The sequence below is a fragment of the Podarcis cretensis genome (assembly GCF_951804945.1).
Source record: "Podarcis cretensis genome assembly, chromosome: 16".
Taxonomy (NCBI): domain Eukaryota; kingdom Metazoa; phylum Chordata; class Lepidosauria; order Squamata; family Lacertidae; genus Podarcis; species Podarcis cretensis.
Window position 1 is genome coordinate 32,618,237 of NC_137186.1, and position 18,915 is coordinate 32,637,151.

Below are 18,915 nucleotides of genomic sequence, written 5' to 3' on the forward strand. Positions count from 1 at the left end.
GCTAATGGGCTTGCTTCGCAAGACGAAAAAACCACAAGACGAAGAGACTCGCGGAACGGATTCTTTTCATCTTGCGAGGCACCACTGTATTGGCTTCAGAGTTACAGAGTTCATGTCCAGAGCCACCTGCATCCCACTGGTTCTCTCCAGTCTACCTGCTCTGCATTCTTCTCCACTGTTTCTGTGCTTTCCTTTAAGACCAAGAACATCAGCTCGCCCATCTTGGCTCAGCAGCATCTAGCAGCATCTCTCTACAAATATGTCAGATGTGCTTTGGCCACCTTCCATTACTGCCAGGATGTGCTCTTTAGCTCTATCCTCTCTTCTACTTGGATGGCCATTGTGGCGTTTGCCCTCCTAGGTGACATCATGCTGGGTCATAAGGAAAGTGTTAAATGAGTGTGAAGTGATTGGCCAGTGGGAACCCAAGGGGAGGAGTTGTTGGGGAGTCAGTTGGGTGTTAGAGAAGAGAGAGGGAGGATAAGTCTGTGGGTTGGTCTAGTTTGATGTGAGAGAGTGGGAGAATCTGTTAAGAGGAATCAGACAGCTGGGATAGTTGTTATTAGGAAGGTATAGGCCGGTAAAGAAACTAAGATCAAAAACTGACAAGAAAAATAATCTGAAACCATAAACTTGTTAAAGCTTGTCAAATAAACTTGTTTATTTGGATTAATGTTAACAACTGTCTGGTGTGTACCCGAGAGAAACGGGTTGGTGGCAGCGGGGAAGCAATTGCAGTGGTGGCACAGGGATCAATAGACCGTCAAACGTCCGGGGACCCTGTGTGATCTCCACAGCCATAAATCATGACAGGGGGGTTATTTGTCCCAAACTGGATGCTCCTCAGCTTTCCTGTAGCAAATTATTTAGAAACGGTCGTTCTGTTGACTCCTTCTACTGCAGGGGTAAGGTAAAGGTAAAGGTAAAGGGACGCCTGACCATTAGGTCCAGTCGTGGCCGACTCTGGGGTTGCGGCGCTCATCTCACTTTATTGGCCGAGGGAGCCGGCGTACAGCTTCTGGGTCATGTGGCCAGCATGACTAAGCCGCTTCTGGCAAAACCAGAGCAGCGCACGGAAACACCGTTTACCTTCCCGCCAGAGCAGTACCTACTTATCTACTTGCACTTTGACGTGCTTTCGAACTGCTAGGTTGGCAGGAGCAGGGACCGAGCAATGGGAGCTCACCCCATCGCGGGGATTCGAACCGCCGACCTTCTGATCAGCAAATCCTAGACTCTGTGGTTTAACCCACAGCGCCACCCACGTCCCTTTAAGGCATGTCAAACCCAGGGGCCAAATGTGGCCCTCCAGGTCTCTGTATCTGATCCTTGGGACTCTCCAGGAGCCATACCTCACAATGGCCCCTCATAACACCTTGAATCTTTTTGCCTGGCTGGAATGTGTCCTTGAATGGTGGTAATGCCCTTTGCTTGTCTGGATAGAGTTTGGTGTGTGTCTTTGTGTTGAAACTTACTTAACCTACTATTCGCAGGGAAGATTTACATTTGTTCAGTAGCCCACTTTTGCGACTGGTGTGCTTTTAAGCTGAAAAAGGTTCCTCAGTCATTTTTTCTTCTGCATGTTTAAAGTAAAGGTAAAGGGACCCCTGACCATTAGGTCCAGTCATGGCCTACTCTGGGGTTGTGGTGCTCATCTCACTTTATTGGCCGAGGGAGCCGGCGTACAGCTTCCAGGTCATGTGGCCAGCATGACTTAAGCCGCTTCTGGCGAACCAGAACAGCACACGGAAATGCCATTTACCTTCCCACTGGAGCTGTACCTATTTATCTACTTGCACTTTGACGTGCTTTCGAACTGCTAGGTTGGCAGGAGCTGGGACCGAGCAACGGGAGCTCACCCTGTCGCGGGGATTCGAACCGCCGACCTTCTGATCGGCAAGCCCTAGGCTCAGTGGTTTAACCCACAGCGCCACCTGCGTCCCATCTGCATGTTTAGAACAGGCCAAAGACAACAAAATTCTACTGTTCTAGTCTAACAAGATAACCTTACATTTATCCTCTCCGAAGAACCCAATCAAAGCATTTTGAAAACACAGCCGTGCACAAACACACAGACAGATGCAAAAACCAGAAGGCAAAAATATATCACACACAGAACTGCCTTCCCCATTTTTTTAATAAAAAAAATCCAATAAGCTTCCAACTTCAGTGAACAAGGTAAAGAAACATAATTGCTGAGTGTGTGCCTTTAAGCATAGTACATCTTCTTTGGGAAAAAATAAATCACACTGAAACACTTTAAAAAATTTATTTGCAGCTCTAAAAGCTGCAATCATATTTCATTATCACATTTTATCCGATAGCTTCTGATCCTGCTGAACCTTAAATTCACGATATCAGAGCAACTTTCTTGAAAAAGCTATTTAAAAGAGGGAGGGCAAACTCAACATGCCCGTCGCCTTGAAACATCAAGGGGGGGATGATTCCCCCACCCTCTCTTGTTCCCAAAAGTGCCTATTAAGCAGAAATCATGAGTGTTTACATAACAAATTTTGATTAGCTTTGGGACATAAAAATGAGGATTAATCCGAGCACATTGTTATCCATGAAGAAAGAGAGAGCAAGAAGGGAGCAAGCAGCTTCCTCGCTCATTCTCATTAAAAATTGCTTTCCTTGAATGACCTTTCTTCCATTTAAGAGGCACATACAATGGGGGGGGGGTAAATCCTTTCTTGCACCTATAGAGCGAGACGTTCCTATCAGTACAGACGGACCTTCCAGCTGTGAACTGCTTGCTCCTGAGTAGCCCTGTTGGCTTCAAAGAACACAGCTGGGATGATAGGCCATGGACGGGATTCAACAGAACCTCAGGACCAGTTCCACCTACGTATCACAGTTTGGGAGGGCAGCAGTTTGGGGAAGTCTGAACCGGATTAAATGTCCATCCATTCCAGCAACCCATTTCCAGTGTGGCCACTCAGATGCCTCTAAAAAGCCCCTGAGTGGGGCACAAAGGCAATAGCCCTTTTCTTGCTACATTTTGTTGTTGTTGTTTAGTCGTTTAGTCATGTCCAACTCTTCGTGACCCCATGGATCACCTCACAGAGCACGCCAGGCACTTCTGTCTTCCACTGCCTCCCGCAGTTTAGTCAAACTCATGCTGGTAGCTTCGAGAACACTATCCAACCATCTCGTCCTCTGTCGTCCCCTTCTCCTTGATCTTTCCCAACATCAGGGTCTTTTCCAGGGAATCTTCTCTTCTCATGAAGTGGCCAAACAAAGTATTGGAGCCTCAGCTTCAGGATCTGTCCTTCCAGTGAGCACTCAGGGCTGATTTCCTTCAGAATGGAGAGGTTTGTTCTTCTTGCAGTCCATGGGACTCTCAAGAGTCTCCTCCAGCACCATAATTCAAAAGCATCAATTCTTTGGCGATCAGCCTTCTTTATGGTCCAGCTTTCACTTCCATACATCACTACTGGGAAAACCATAGCTTTAACTATATGGACCTTTGTTGGCAAGGTGATGTCTCTGCTTTTTAAGATGCTGTCTAGGTTTGTCATTGCTTTTCTCCCAAGAAGCAGGCGTCTTTTAATTTCGTGGCTGCTGTCACCTTCTTACTACATAAGCCACAGCAACTGATATTTGACAGCCAAGCAGAGCTTCCAAAGTTCATAGGCAAGCAATCACGCTCATTATAAAGGAAGCGTATCAATGTGGCTATTGCTAGAACCTCAATACAATGTAGGTGCCTTATTGAGGAAGAGAAGGGAGTGCAAGGTGGTTTGCAATTTCACAAATTTACCTTACCAGACCTTCTTCTATCAAACCCACCTTCCGATTAGCCTCCTCTAATTAATCAACCCAAGCTTTAGTTGATTCATCTACCGATTAATTGCAGCTCTACATGAAACTCATTAACCCCAAGAGTAAATGCTACAAGCCTTAGTCTGCCAACATCTATCGCAGTTCATGACCATTTGTAAGCGTCAATAATCCCAATGGCGAGCCCTGCCAGAGAAGGATTGTTTCACAAATTCCACTCCGGGTAAATTGCTTTCTCACTGCACTTTCCAGTTGGCACGCACTCACTGCCTCCTTTCCCCAAAAACATCGCACAGCCCTGCTGCGAGTTAATTACTGCTTTCCACCCCACCGTGAGCCTTACGTATTGCGGCACAGCAGTCGAACCTTGTAAAGCAAGCCGGAATCCAACTGGCTGAAATGGTGGGAAAATAAATTTGAGATGGCCAGAGCAGTCACTTTTCCTACTACATTTCTTCTCAAGCTGCCCCTGCCTTACCACCATGGCGCTAAGCCAGCGTGGTGTAGTGGTTAAGAACGGTGGACTCGTAATCTGGTGAACGGGGTTCGCTTCCCCGCTCCTCCACATGCAGCTGCTGGGTGACCTTGGGCTAGTCACTCTTCTCTGAAGTCTCTCAGCCCCACTCACCTCACAGAGTGTTTGTTGTGGGTGAGGAAGGGAAAGGAGATTGTTAGCCACTTTGAGACTCCTTAAGGGGAGTAAAAGGCGGGATATCAAGTCCAAACTCTTCTTCTCTTCATCTTCTTCATCTTGCATGCTTTAGCACCAGCAGCATGGATGCAACACTCTCTCCTGCTCAGAAGACTTGCAGTTCTAGAGTGGTCATGGTTCACATGTAACAGTAAACTGCAGTTTAGTGCAGGGGTGATGAGCTGGTGGCCCTCCAGATGTTGCTGTATCACAGCTCTCATCATTTCTGACCATCAGACTGCAGAACGGCTCAGGCTGATGGGGGTTGATATCCAACATTTGGAGCAGACCAGGTTGTGAGAGGCTGGTTTTGGGAAACAAGCAAACTTCAAACCATGATCTACAAGCATGGCTTGATTCCCTGAACCAAGGATGGAGAACCTTTCAACTTCCAGATGTTGTTGGGTTACAACTTCCACCAGCCACACAAGCATGGCCAATGGTCAGGGATTATGGGAGTTGTAGTCCCACAACATCTGTTGGGCTACAGGGTCCATATCACAGCTCTAAGCCAGCGTTTCCCAAACTTCAGCCTCCAGCTGGTTTTGGACTACAGTTCCCATCATCCCTGACCACTGGTCCTGCTAGCTACAGATGATGGGAGTTGTAGTCCAAAAACAGCTGAAAGCCCAAGTTTGGGGAACCCTGCTCTAAACCATAGTTAACACTAACTATGATTCATGGTTTGGAAGAAACAAGTATCTGCAGTAAATTGGGGGGTAAAATCTTCAAATCACTTCCTTGCAGTCCTACTGGAGGAAAAGGAAGGTGTGTAAGTGATGGGCTAACCCAGGTTCATTTCCATAGTGAAGAATTGTTTCTTTGTTCAGGTCTCAAGCATCTTTATCACATCCAGAGACCTGCATCCACATTGCAGGAGCATGCAAGAAACCTCTATGAATGTTCAGAGAAATGCAACTCATCAAGGTTAAATGCTATAATTCCAAAGCTCCTGTTTACAACACTTTCATTTTTATTTCCTTTACACCACTGCATACAAATCAGTCAACTAACGATATCCCTTGATGAAAAGGATTCAAGTTCATGAAACCTTATGCCACAGTGAACGTGTTATTTATTTACTGAAGTATTTATAATCATGTGCAGGGGAGAGAAAGCATTAACTCTCCACCTACGTTCGTATCCAAAGTGGGGAGGAATTTTTAAAGAAGAGATTGGCTACATTTAGACATCACAATTAGCCATGTTACAGATAGGTAGCCGTGTTGGTCTGCCATAGTCAAAACAAAATAAAAAAAAAATTCCTTCCAGTAGCACCTTAAAGACCAACTAAGTTGGTATGAGCTTTCGTGTGCATGCACACTTCTTCAGATACACAATTAGCCATGGTTTATGTAGCAGGACTGAGTCTGTCCTTGAGCTGATACGCTTCCCTTATCCCCTCCTCCTGCTTGACCATGAAGAAAAGGTAAACAGCTTCTGCTTTAGATTAACTAGAAGAAGAGAAGAAGAGGAGTTTGGATTTGATATCCCGCTTTATCACTACCCGAAGGAGTCTCAAAGCGGCTAACATTCTCCTTTCCCTTCCTCCCCCACAACAAACACTCTGTGAGGTGAGTGGGGCTGAGAGACTTCAGAGAAGTGTGACTGGCCCAAGGTCACCCAGCAGCTGCATGTGGAGGAGCGGGGAAGCGAACCTGGTTCACCAGATTATGAGTCTACCGCTCTTAACCTCTACACCACACTGGCTCTCTACACTACAATTTGGTGTTATGTGCAAACCCACAACCCACTGCTTGAAGTTGGCTTGTTGCAAACAAACCGCGGTTTGTCATGTTCAAACAACACAATAAGCCAGGGTAAATAAATAACATACAAATTGCTCCTCACAGCCACACTGACAGGAGAAGGAGAATTAGATTGTTTCTCCACAGACTTAACAACCAATCACAGATATTTAGAAAAGGAATTATTAAGTAACGTTCATGAGTAGCGGGAAGCCATGTTATAAATCAAGGTGTCGAGCCAGTAGTTGTAAAAAGACAGCTTGTACTCCCTACGTAGAAGCGTATTTGAAAATGTTTGTCTTGAAGGTTATTCACTGTATATTTTTTTCCGGTTCTCTTTTGTTTTTGTTTCTGTTTTTTTTCGGTATGTATGTATGCGTTTGTGTTTCCCTTTTTCTCTTTTTTGTATATTTGATGTGTGTATATACGCAATATTGGGACGCAGGTGGCGCTGTGGGTTAAAGCCTCAGCGCCTAGGGCTTGCCGATCGAAAGGTCGGCGGTTCGAATCCCTGCGGCGGGGTGCGCTCCCGCTGCTCGGTCCCAGCGCCTGCCAACCTAGCAGTTCGAAAGCACCTCCGGGTGCAAGTAGATAAATAGGGACCGCTTACCAGCGGGAAGGTAAACAGCGTTTCCGTGTGCGGCTCTGGCTCGCCAGAGCAGCGATGTCACGCTGGCCACGTGACCCGGAAGTGTCTCCGGACAGCGCTGGCCCCTGGCCTCTTAAGTGAGATGGGCGCACAACCCCAGAGTCTGTCAAGACTGGCCCGTACGGGCAGGGGTACCTTTACCTTTACCTATATACGCAATATATATATATTTTTAAAGAGAGGAAAAGAAGTACACTGACAGGAGAAGGCAAGGCTCATTCCACATAAACCACGGTTTAGTGTGATGTCCAAAGGCTACCTGTGGGAGAGCCAACCATAGCTTCCCATTGCCATCTGTGGTTCTGACCATTAAATGCAGGCCCACTTTGATAATAGTCAAGCTTGTCCACTACAACAGAGAAAGTGGGAGAATGCGTGTCAATAGTCATTAATACTGCAATATTCCTCTGTCCAAGCCTTACCTACAGGGATTCTATTTCAAGATTATCGCTTCCTCCAAATTAAAGACAATAGAGCTAGTTCCACTGGGCAGAATAAGAATTAATGGCAAGCTCATTTAACCTGACTCTTCCTAACAATTTACTGATTAAAGATGTTACTGGAAAAGAGCTGACCCTTTCGAAGCAATTCTGTAATTAACTTAGAGGTGTTTTTTCTTTATTGCGAGCCATAAAAGGAAGGAAAAAGACCTGTGTGTGTGTATCCCTTAAGAAATAAATCTACAATGGAAGCATTTCAATTATCTTAACTGAGATTCCAGTCTTTAACTGAAGGACATACACCATAATGTTGCAATGTTCATCACAATAGTAGTTGCTATTACCTCAGAGGCAGGCTGTTGCTATCCCCACCCAACTAAATTCTTATTTTACCCGCAATTGTTATTTCCGGTAACATTCTAAGAGATATTTATTAAATTTACTCGCTGCCTCATACCCAAGTATTGCTCAGGAATTTTAGAAGAGACCCCAAAAAAGAAATCAGTTCAATTTTGAAATCAGTGGTTCAAAGCAGTTCAGTTTTAAAAGGTTCAGTCCACCATCTTGATTCAAAATGGCACCCAACTCTCACCATATCTTGATTAAAAACCTGCTCCTGGATCTCAGGAAACATCATGGAAAACGTGATTAAGAGGTATCCAAATGAAAGGCAAGTAGACAGAGAACTTTCCATAATGTAAAGTAGAAACAACTATAACCATTAAATCAATAAAATAGCAGATAATAGAAATAACTACAACAATGGCCTGATGGTAGACAGGCCCCAAACCAGAAATATTCCATTGAGGGGGCCCAAGTGGGCAAGGGTTAAGACAAAACAAATACAGTGGTACCTCGGGTTAAGTACTTAATTCATTCCGGAGGTCCGTTCTTAACCTGAAGCACCACTTTAGCTAATGGGGCCTCCTGCTGCCGCCGTGCCGCCGGAGCACGATTTCTGTTCTCATCCTGAAGCAAAGTTCTTAACCTGAAGCACTATTTCTGAGTTAGTGGAGTCTGTAACCTGAAGCGTATGTAACCCGAGGTACCACTGTACAAGTATTGAAAAGCATTGAAAGTTTTCAGTAAACTGAGGTTCTGCCCCACGTAGCAGAAGCCTGCCCCCCAACCAAAGCCTGCCCCCATAATGTCCTGGGGGGTATTTTTACCTATGATTTTTTTTAAATAAAAAGCTCAACACCTTAAGGGGATGGTCTCCCCCCAAAAGCTCAGCAATTCCTGCAGATCCCCTAAAAAAAACTTTGGATGCCCCCCCCCCAAAAAATCCTGGCTATGCCCATGAACTGCAGGGCTGGGTCTGAGCCAGAAGAGAAAGAAGCTGTGGGAATACAGACTCCCTGGGAACCATTGTAGCCAGGAGCGGAGAGCTCTTCTAAGTGAAGAAGACTCCCAAACCAGTAACAAGGGGCAAAGGTCTGTTATACTAACTGGAATATCTCAGGAGTGGGACTGTTAAGGGAATGGGTAACAGATGAAAAGTGCCCCTTGCTCATGAACCAAAGTATTAGACCAGGCATGTCCAAAATCCGTTTTGGGGACTTAATCCAGCCCTGCCAATCTTAATCCAGCATCTGTAGCTGTCTATCTCCTGGGGTAAAGGTAAAGGGACCCCTGACCATTAGGTCCAGTCGTGGCCAGCTCATCTCGCTTTATTGGCCAAGGGAGCTGGCGTACAGCATGTGGCCAGCATGACTAAGCCGCTTCTGGCGAACCAGAGCAACGCACAAAAAAGCTGTTTACCTTCCCGCCAGAGCGGTACCTATTTATCTACTTGAACTTTGACATGCTTTTGAACTGCTAGGTTGGCAGGAGCAGGGACCGAGCAACAGGAGCTCACCCCGTCGTGGGGATTCGAACTGCCAACCTTCTGATCGGCAAGTCCTAGGCTCTGTACAAAAAGCTCAACAACTTAAATCTTTAAAAAGGTCAACAACTTCGGGTAAAATTGTAAAAAAAAAAGGTCAACAACCTTGGTCGGCCCTCACACATGTTCACTTCATCAAATCCCGCCCTCTTTGAAAAAAGTTTGGCACCCCTATATTAGACAATGAAGGAAACTGCTGTGTTAAAAGTAATTAACTGTAATAACTAAGTAAGGGAATGAATGAATGAATGGATGGGAAGTAACAGAAACTGAGTAAAGCATTTTACCACCTATTCTAGAAACCTCAACATCCACCTGAAGTGTACCAACTGATTTTTAGCACACAAAGTTTAAGGAAAGCTGTGCATATGCTACTGTGATATCTTTATATTAAGTTTAAGTAATAAGTCAACTTCTACCTGAAAGAACACATTTCCTGACCCAACTTTGTCTCACAAACTTTTTCCTTTTGTAAATAAAGCTTTTCTGGTTTGATCAGCTCCTGCCTGAGACTTTAAATCACTAACTGTTCCCTCACACAAAGCCCCAACCACATAGCCTGTGGTAAATTGTAGAAATTAGTTGAAAGGGCCTAGCAGGGTGAGTCTGCTACATTATGATGATAACTCCCATCATCCATGACTCACCAGTCCTGCTAGCTAGGGGTGATGGGAGTTGTAGTCCAACAACAGCAGGGGACCCAAGTTTGGAAAACACTGCTCTAACCACTACACCACATTGCCTCAAAAAAAGAGTATTATCAAGCCATTGACACACACATCTCCCCCTAGTGGGGACAAACTGACAACACAAGAGGGAAAGCACTTGTGCATCTTTATTGGGGGGGGGGGCAGAATAAAGCCCCTGCTTTGATCTAAGATTTATCTACTGTTTTGCAAGTTATACAAATGGTCTCAAGATGCTGGGCAGATTTCCTCACCATGTGAGAGCATCCTTTGTCTCAAGCGTTGGTGAGGTACCCCCCAAAACATTAACAGGGCGAACGGAGCTTCAGATCTGGCTCCCTGGCACTGCTTGAGCCAATAAATAATGCATCCTTGGAAAATGAATAATTGAGCAATACCAATGTTGGTGGCAGCCATCCAAAGCAATGTTGTAGAATCAGCTGAAAGCCCCCGCGCCCTGGAGAGGAAACAGTGGAGCCAAGGTTCTTAACGAAGCCCGGCTCTCCTTTCGAGAAACTCGCTGGGAGTCAGGGAAAGCTACGGGGGAGAACGCAGCAACCAATTTCCCCAAGAACCCTTGAGAAACCGGAAACGAGAGAAAGACCAGCCTCATTTGCTGGCCTCTGGGAAACTGACTAAGTTCTGCTGCAGCCTGGACTTGGGAGCGCAGCTGATTGCTGAAGGCAACATAGTTGTGGGCAGCCTTAGGAAGGTCCAAGAGACCTTGGTAAAACTAAAGGGACCCCTGACCATTAGGTCCAGTCGCAGACAACTCTGGGGTTGCGGCACTCATCTCACTTTACTGGCCAAGGGAGCAGGCGTACAGCTTCCGGTTCATGTGGCCAGCATGACTAAGCCGCTTCTGGCGAACCAGAGCAGTGCACAGAAACGCCATTTACCTTCCCGCCGGAGCAGTACCTATTTATCTACTTGCACTTTGACGTGCTTTCGAACTGCTAGGTTGGCAGGAGCAGGGACAGAGCAATGGGAGCTCACCCCGTCGTGGGGATTTGAACCGCCGACCTTCTGATTGGCAAGCCCTAGGCTCTGTGGTTTAGACCACAGCGCCACCCATGTCCCTTGGTGTCTGCCCATAAAAGCAAGCCGCGGAAGAACTGTTCCCCTGGTGTCATTCATTTGAGGAGTAACAGAGCAAAGGTTCCATAGCATGTTGCTCATATCATCAATGTTGCAGGTTTGATCTCTCTATGGGGCAGCTGCATATTCCTACATTGCATGGGGGGTTGGATTAGATCAAGGGTTGGCAAAGTTTTTATGGCTTGGGCCGGTTCACAGTCCCTCAGACGCCACAGTGCAAAAGCTATTTCCACTGAAGAAACCAGAGGCCTTTCTCCTGGGCTTGGTCGGCCAATTGGTGTCAAAGAAGGATAGAACTTTCTTTATGTATGCTATAGCAGCAGCAAGAATACTCATCGCAAAGCATTGGAAGACACAAGATCTACCCACCCTGGAAGAGTGGCAGATGAAAGTAATGGACTATATGGAAATGGCGGAAATGACTGGCAGAATCCGAGACCAGGGAGAAGAGTTGGTGGAAGAAGATTGGAAGAAATTTAAAATTTATTTACAGAAACACTGTAAAATTTTTGAATGTTGATGACGTTGAAATGAAATGAAGTGGTACTAGTAATAACGCAAAATAAGAATATGTAAGAATGGATTGATATTAGATGAAAACTTGAAGACATAATATATGAGGATACATAATTAAGGGTAAATTAAGAGTGTAAGAATTTGCTGAACCAATTTTTAAATGGAATACAAAAAAGGGAGGTGTGAGGAAGTCAGGAAAATAAGTTAATGAACGGTGAGAAATTAAAAAGAGGGATTTTTATTTTTTATTTTTATTTTTTTATGTTAAATTTTGGTTTTTGTATTTCTCTTGTGTACTTGTTTTTATTCTTTTTTTTTACTGTATTGTAACTTTTTGTTCTCTTTGTTAAAATTTTTTAATAAAATATCATTTAAAAAAATATATATTTCCAGTGCTCCTTCCAGCGCAGAGGAGGCATGCACAGCTTCCCATTGGCTGCAGGAGCTTCCTGCAGCCAATGGGAAGCTTGCCAGCATCGCGGAAGACGGTCCCTGCTCTGCGCCGGTTTAGCGCAGCGCACAGGAGCCAACCAAGCGGGCAATGGGGGTCCATGGGTTGGTTAAATGGGCCTTAGGTTGCCAAGCCCTGGATTAGATGATCCTCACAGTCCCTTCCAACTCTAAGATTCTACACACACCTTGATTTCAACAGTCATAAGGTTCTAGGTGAGAGCCTAAGGACTCAGCTATACAGCTGCAAATAAAATGTTTCAAGTAGAATATACAATGTGACAGTAGATGGTGTGCTTTATGGAAAATTCAATGTACAGTGGTACCTCGGGTTAAGAACTTAATTCGTTCTGGAGGTCCGTTCTTAACCTGAAACCATTCTTAACCTGAGGTACCACTTTAGCTAATGGGGTCTCCCGCTGCTGCCACGCCGCCACTGCGCAATTTCTGCTCTCATCCCGAAGCAAAGTTCTTAACCCGAGGTACTATTTCTGGGTTAGAGGAGTCTGTAACCTGAAGCGTCTGTAACCCGAGGTACCACTGTATTTTTAAAAATGCTTTTTTAAAAACAGCATTTTCAGAACGGTTTTCTATTTGTGTGTTGATTCCACCTAAGAGTTCACAGCTGTAGAGGACCCTCTTCCATTAAAGCACATGGCTTTCCCCAGCACCATACATTTAAAGAGTGGTTCTCAAACTTTCAGAATTAAAAACTTGCTCGTGCCATGCCCAATTTTTTATTGATAAGAAATACACTGGGAAATGAAAAGAAACATAGAACATAACCACTTTATAATAGGATCAAGGGACACCCAGAAAGTATAAAACAATGCCTCTACATGAGAACATGAATTATACTCAAAATATAATTATAAACGAACCTCTGAGAGCCAGTGTGGTCTAGTGGTTAAGAGCAGTGGACTCGTAATCTGGGGAACCGGGTTCGCGTCTCCACTCCTCCACATGCAGCTGCTGGGTGACCTTGGGCTAGTCACACTTCTCTGAAGTCTCTCAGCCCCACTCACCTCACAGAGTGTTTGTTGTGGGGGAGGAAGAGAAAGGAGATTGTGAGCCACTTTGAGACTCCTTCGGGTAGTGATAAAGCAGGATATCAAATCCAAACTCTTCTTTCTTCTTCTTCTTCTTCTCTTTCATATGCACCTTAAGAACGTATACAGACTCAGTGAGAGGTGTGAGCTTGAGCTCATTTATATTAGGTCTGATTTGAGACAAACAAACTCTCACCTGCTCATCAACACAAAGAAGCCTTTCTCATTTCTTATCCTTCATATTTGTCCTAACTTACAGCACTTTGAGGGACTTTGAGATTGAAAAGTGGCTTCTAAAACTAGGAGGATATTCAAATCACTTTGCAGAATCCCCTTAATCTTTCACTCTCCATGTTGGCACAAATTATTATACAGCACGCTGCAAGGATAATAATCCTCAGAGAAGGGAGGAGAGACTCCCTGTGTTTTGCTCCCGCCATCACGTTCCCCCTGCTCTCATTCCAAAAGAATATTCCACTCGCCTATCAACACGCACAGCGGTTGAGTGGACATTCACAGTTCCATACTTTTACATTAATCATCAGGCCAACTGTCTTCCATCCAGCAGCTCCTTCCTGGAGGGGGTGAAAAAAGAAAGCCTGGCAAATACCGTATTTTTTGCACCATAACACTCACTTTTTTCCTCCTAGAAAGTAAAGGGAAATGTCTGTGCGTGTTATGGAGGGAATGCCTACGGATAGCATGCCTACGGATTTTCCTCCTCTAAAAACTATGTGCGTGTTATGGTCGGGTGCGTGTTATAGAGCGAAAAATGTGGTATTTATCCCAGCATGACACAAGCCTAAGTATTAAAGAACTTTTTGTGCATTTCTGTTGCTTCTGATTTCCATTGCGTCTTCTGATAGATTAGGCCTGGAGAATGCTTTTAATCCCGGGGGCCACTTTTCTCCCTGCGCAACCTCTCAGGGGCCACATGACATTGGTGGGTGCAGCCAGAGACAAAGGGGGGCAGGAAGCATATCATATACAGGGCCAGATTTAGGTTTGATGAGGCCCTAAGCTACTGAAGGTAATGGGGCCCTTTATATGTCCAGCTGCCCTTCGTCAAGAACAAATTGTCACTGTTTTTTGTGTAGAATATATGCTCTATGGTAACTTATGGACCTAAGCCATTTGCACATGTTGCCATGCAACCAGTCCATGCAGAATGTAAAAGTAAAGGTAAAGGGACCCCTGACCATTAGGTCCAGTCGTGACTGACTCTGGGGTTGCGACGTTCATCTCGCTTTATTGGCCGAGGGAGCCGGCGTACAGCTTCCGGGTCATGTGGCCAGCATGACTAAGCCGCTTCTGGCGAACCAGAGCAGCACACGGAAACGCCGTTTACCTTCCCACCGGAGCGGTACCTATTTATCTACTTGCACTTTGATGTGCTTTCGAACTGCTAGGTTGGCAGGAGCAGGGACCGAGCAACGGAAGCTCACCCCGTCGCAGGGATTCGAACCGCCAACCTTCTGATCAGCAAGCCCTAGGCTCTGTGGTTTAACCCACAGCGCCACCTGGCACATATAGAAACAAGCAAACCAGCAATATTTTAGGGAGCAGGCTACCAGGCGGGACCCATTACTTACATCATAGGAGCCAACACAACACAAAACACTGTTGCTGTATGTAGGTTTTATTTTATTTGTTTTTTATCTTATATTTTGGAAATGTACATCCAGGGTTTTTTCCTTTAAAATTTTTTGGGGCCCCAAAAATTTAGCTTATACATAAATCCAGCACTGATATATATCAAAACACTCATGAAGCATGATTAAGCCGCTTCTGGCGAACCAGAGAAGTGCACGGAAATGCCGTTTACCTTCCCACCTATTTATCTACTTGCACTTTGACGTGCTTTCAAACTGCTAGGTTGGCAGGAGCAGGGACCGAGCAACAGGAGCACACCCCATCGCGGGGATTCGAACCACCGACCTTCTGATCAGCAAGCCCAAAAGGCTCAGTGGTTTAGACCACAGCACCACCTGCATCCCTACAGTTACTATGTGCACTCTCTCCCCTGCCTTTACTCCATCGAGGGGTTGTGGGGAGTGTGGCTTGGGGGGAGTCCCAAAGGCAGTCACAGAGGTCTTGAGGGCCATATTTGGCCCCTGAGCATAAGGTTCCCCATCCATGCTCTTCCCCCTGAATGCCCTCCCAGGGAGCCTGCACTTGCACTGCAATCCTATAGATACTGAGCTTGGAGTAAACCCCAAAGAACCAAGAAAGACTGTGGGGGGGGGGTGCTTTCAACCACCTATGACCAAGTGAAGATGTCTGGGCCCCAGGATAGTGCCTGACATCTCCACCATCTGGAGGTGCATGCCTGGGGATCTCTGGATCTGGACCATTTTCACACACTATTACCCCATTCTGTAGAAGTCTATCAGTTATATTTCATCTGCACAATTGGAATGATTTTCTGGAACAAAAATGCTTTTTTCCTGTGCAGCCTGAGCAGGAGCGGTGAGCAATGTTATAATTAATTGTCATAGCTTGTCTTCATTTACCCCACCCCACTGCCCTGCTCACAGTTGCGAAGAATAGTCTTACATTCCAAATGGTCCATGTCACCATTAACAAAAGGAGGTAGGAAGAGGCCAATATATATGTGGACGGTCCCTGGATCAAGGGACTTTTCTTCTTTAAGTTCTCAAAACTCTTAACTGAGCTCAAGGTTTCATCTGAACTAGCCAGATGTTTAACTGTGAATCCAACACGGTCAGTCCGTTATTTGAAAACAAAGACTTCGGAACCATCTCACTCCAAAATGGCAACTAGACATTCCATTTTGGCAACTGTAAGCTTGGTTTAAGAAGCCATTTGGCGCCTAGCTTATATATCTGAGTTTCTAACTGTGTGTGTGTGTGTGTGTGTGTGTGTGTGTGTGTAGGATTGCACTGTTTGTTATATTATTGAGAAGCAGAGATCTAATCTTTATTTTTGCAATCCTTGCCACTACACCCACTTCAATGCAATGCAAATTCTACCACCTGCTGCTAGAGAAACAGGCAACACACACAAACACACACACCACCCGACAAATGCAAAGCAAATCTCTTAAAAATCACCTTTCTAAAACAAAGGCTCTTTCTAGACCGGAACACAACCCAGGCCCAAATTTTGCAAAAGAAAAATGGATGATACACCAACACAGCAGGCAGTGCCCCACAATGAACTCGGGTAGCACAGCCATTCAGAAAACATTTCACTGCCTTTATTAAAGCTGACACATATTTCGCAGAAAGGGATAGAGCACATCTAAGTCTTGAAAGAAGCAAATCACATAGCCCAAGTTGCAATCTCTTGGGATAGGAGATGGTGGGGGGAGATATTTTGTAATGATCCTAATTTTGCTGCTCTTTATTTCGGTGTATTAACGCCAGCGAGTCCCCAAGTACAGAGGGAATAGTGCAAAGCAATAACAGGATGTCTCGCGACACAAACACATCCGCAGCCTATAATTTAGACTGCTAACAGCTGAGCTTCCTGCCTTGCTCCCAAGATCTCAGTAGTATTCAAAAACTTTTGTTTTGCAGAGGGCAACAATTACCCAGTTTTGGAAAATGATAACTCCTTGGTCTCATCTACTGTACGGTTCAAGGAGCCAATCACACAAACACACTTCTTTCACAAGAGATATTCTATTCACATTCTAGCATGTGCCTTCTAAAACCACAGTTATCTGCATGAAAAATTAAACCTGAGTAACATCCACAAAAGGAACATGGGTGGCACTGTGGGTTAAACCACAGAGCCTCGGACTTGCTGATCAGAAGGTCGGCAGTTCGAATCCCCGTGATGGGGTGAGCTCCCTGCTCCTGCCCACCTAGCAGTTCAAAAGCTCAAAGTGCAAGTAGATAAATAGGTACCGCTCCAGCAGGAAGGTAAATGCCGTTTCCATACGCTGCTCTGGTTCACCAGAAGTGGCTTAATCATGCTGGTCACATGACTTGGAAGCTGTACGCTGGCTCCCTCGACCAATAAAGCAAGATGAGCGCCGCAACCCCAGAGTCGTCCACGACTGGACCTAACGGTCAGGGGTCCCTTTACCATCCACAAAAGGTGGATCATCCGAAGTCCTAACCTGAAAAGATAGCTGTGACCCCAAACCCGGTACAATTAGCAGGTGATAAACATGATAATAATCAAGCTAACGCGTTTATAGAGAGATGGCTGTATTTTTGCGATGCTCTGGTATAGTAAGTTTAATGGCAATGTAGAACACCCTGCACTGTCACTAATTTGTTGTATTGTTATTAGTTTATCCGTATAAGTTGGAACCTTTGTTGTTTAAAAATGCAATGAAAATATAGCTGGCTAAGAGGTAGATTTCTTTTTAACAAGAGAGAGGTCTTGTTGCCAAGACAACAACACTTCAGAAACATTACAATGAACATTAAGAATTTATTTATCAGCACTCTCAGGCAAAGTGTTTCTTCTACTCTTTGCTCATGCTCAAGGCAACTCTCAAAGCTGTATTATATTGGATCCTAAATGCACCATATAAATCAGGTGAAGCCAAGGTAGTGGACTCCAGGTGCTGCAGGATGTCATGGACTTGTTGGACACAGACGAATGGCGTGAGGAACCAGCTGGGGAACCACCAAGGGAAGAAGGCGCAGAACCTGGGGGGAAGTGGTGGGACAATGAGGAGTGGCCAGAGGGAGAAGAGGGAGAAGAATGGCGAAGAGGTGTTGGAAGCAGAAAAGGTAACAGAGCTTGTGGCAGAATCAGTCCAGAATCAGAGGCAGAAGCAGGAGAATGGGAGGAGGGAGGTCAAGAGGCAAAGATGAGTCGGCCTAATGAAGAGTCACAAGTGTCTCCCCCTCCTGCTGCGACAAGATCCTCTCTCCCCCCCCCCATCTCCTAGAACCAGAAAAGGGCTGAAACGAGTGGAGCTGCAGCAGGCTTCATGCAAGCACAGTCTCCAATTGATTGGGGAAAGCCCTGGAAAGGAGGGGACTTAGACTGCTGTGGGGAGGTGGGGACTTTCAGTCTCGGCAACTGTTTTCCACGGAGTAAGACCACCAGGAATGAACTGCTCTCCTCATTAGGCCTGACACTCAGCCAAGTCTGTGAAGATCGTGTTTTAGCTAATAAAGAGTTAACTCCAACTTGAACTGTGTGATTATTGACCAGCATGCTCCTGGACTACAACTCCCATCAACCCTGGTCATTGGCCACGCTGACTGGGGCTGATGGGAGTTAAGAGTCCCACAACGTCTTGAGGGCACCATGTTGGCTACACCTGCAGGGATGCACTCTGGTGATCCCGCTGGGCAGTGCAGGAAGTGAAAATTGCCCTCCAAATCTCCTGCCCAGCCTAGCACTCAAGAGATTGCAGCAGGTGCCACAGAGGGTGCCAGGGGTAGTGGGGGATGGCAGCCCCCTCAAAATTGGTTGGCAGCAGTGCCCCCTGCCTCAAAATATTGAGGGAGCTGAAGCCCCTCCCACCTCATATATCCAGTGCGTTGGGGGGGGGTGCATCTCATACTAATATAAATCACATATTGTGCCTTGCAAATAGATAGCACTAATACTTATAGGCATGTTTTAATCATTGGATTATTATAACCCACTCCACCTAGGGCTGCCCTCAAGGAATGTCCAAGAAGACCAAAAAGTTCAGATTCTTGAAGACAGGCAGATCATTTCAGCCTCCTTCTTCTTCTGGATTCACACGTCCTTCAACAGTGGGGACATTGGTTTCCGGGCAGGAGTTGATCACAGTGTGGATTTGCCAGGCGTGCCTTCCTCTTAGCACGTTTCTCCCTTGCGTCCTGAGCTCGAGCGTCTTCAAAGTCCATGACACCTTTGGTAAGGGCTGTTCTCCAACTGGAGCACTCGCAGGCCAGAGTTTCCCAGTTGTCAGTGTTTGTACTACATTTTTTTAAGATTTGCCTTGAGACAGTCT

At 45.6% G+C, this 18,915-nt stretch overlaps 1 long non-coding RNA gene across 1 annotated transcript in view; it reads right to left on the reverse strand.

The window, feature by feature from the left end:
• Positions 1-9,163: 9,163 nt before the first annotated feature.
• The window catches only part of LOC307205152, a 153,840-nt gene continuing 144,088 nt past the window's right edge, over positions 9,164-18,915 (reverse strand). Inside the window, exon 3 of the long non-coding RNA XR_013833918.1 lies at positions 9,164-9,196. This is a non-coding gene — a long non-coding RNA (uncharacterized lncRNA). The remainder of the gene's footprint in view (positions 9,197-18,915) is intronic.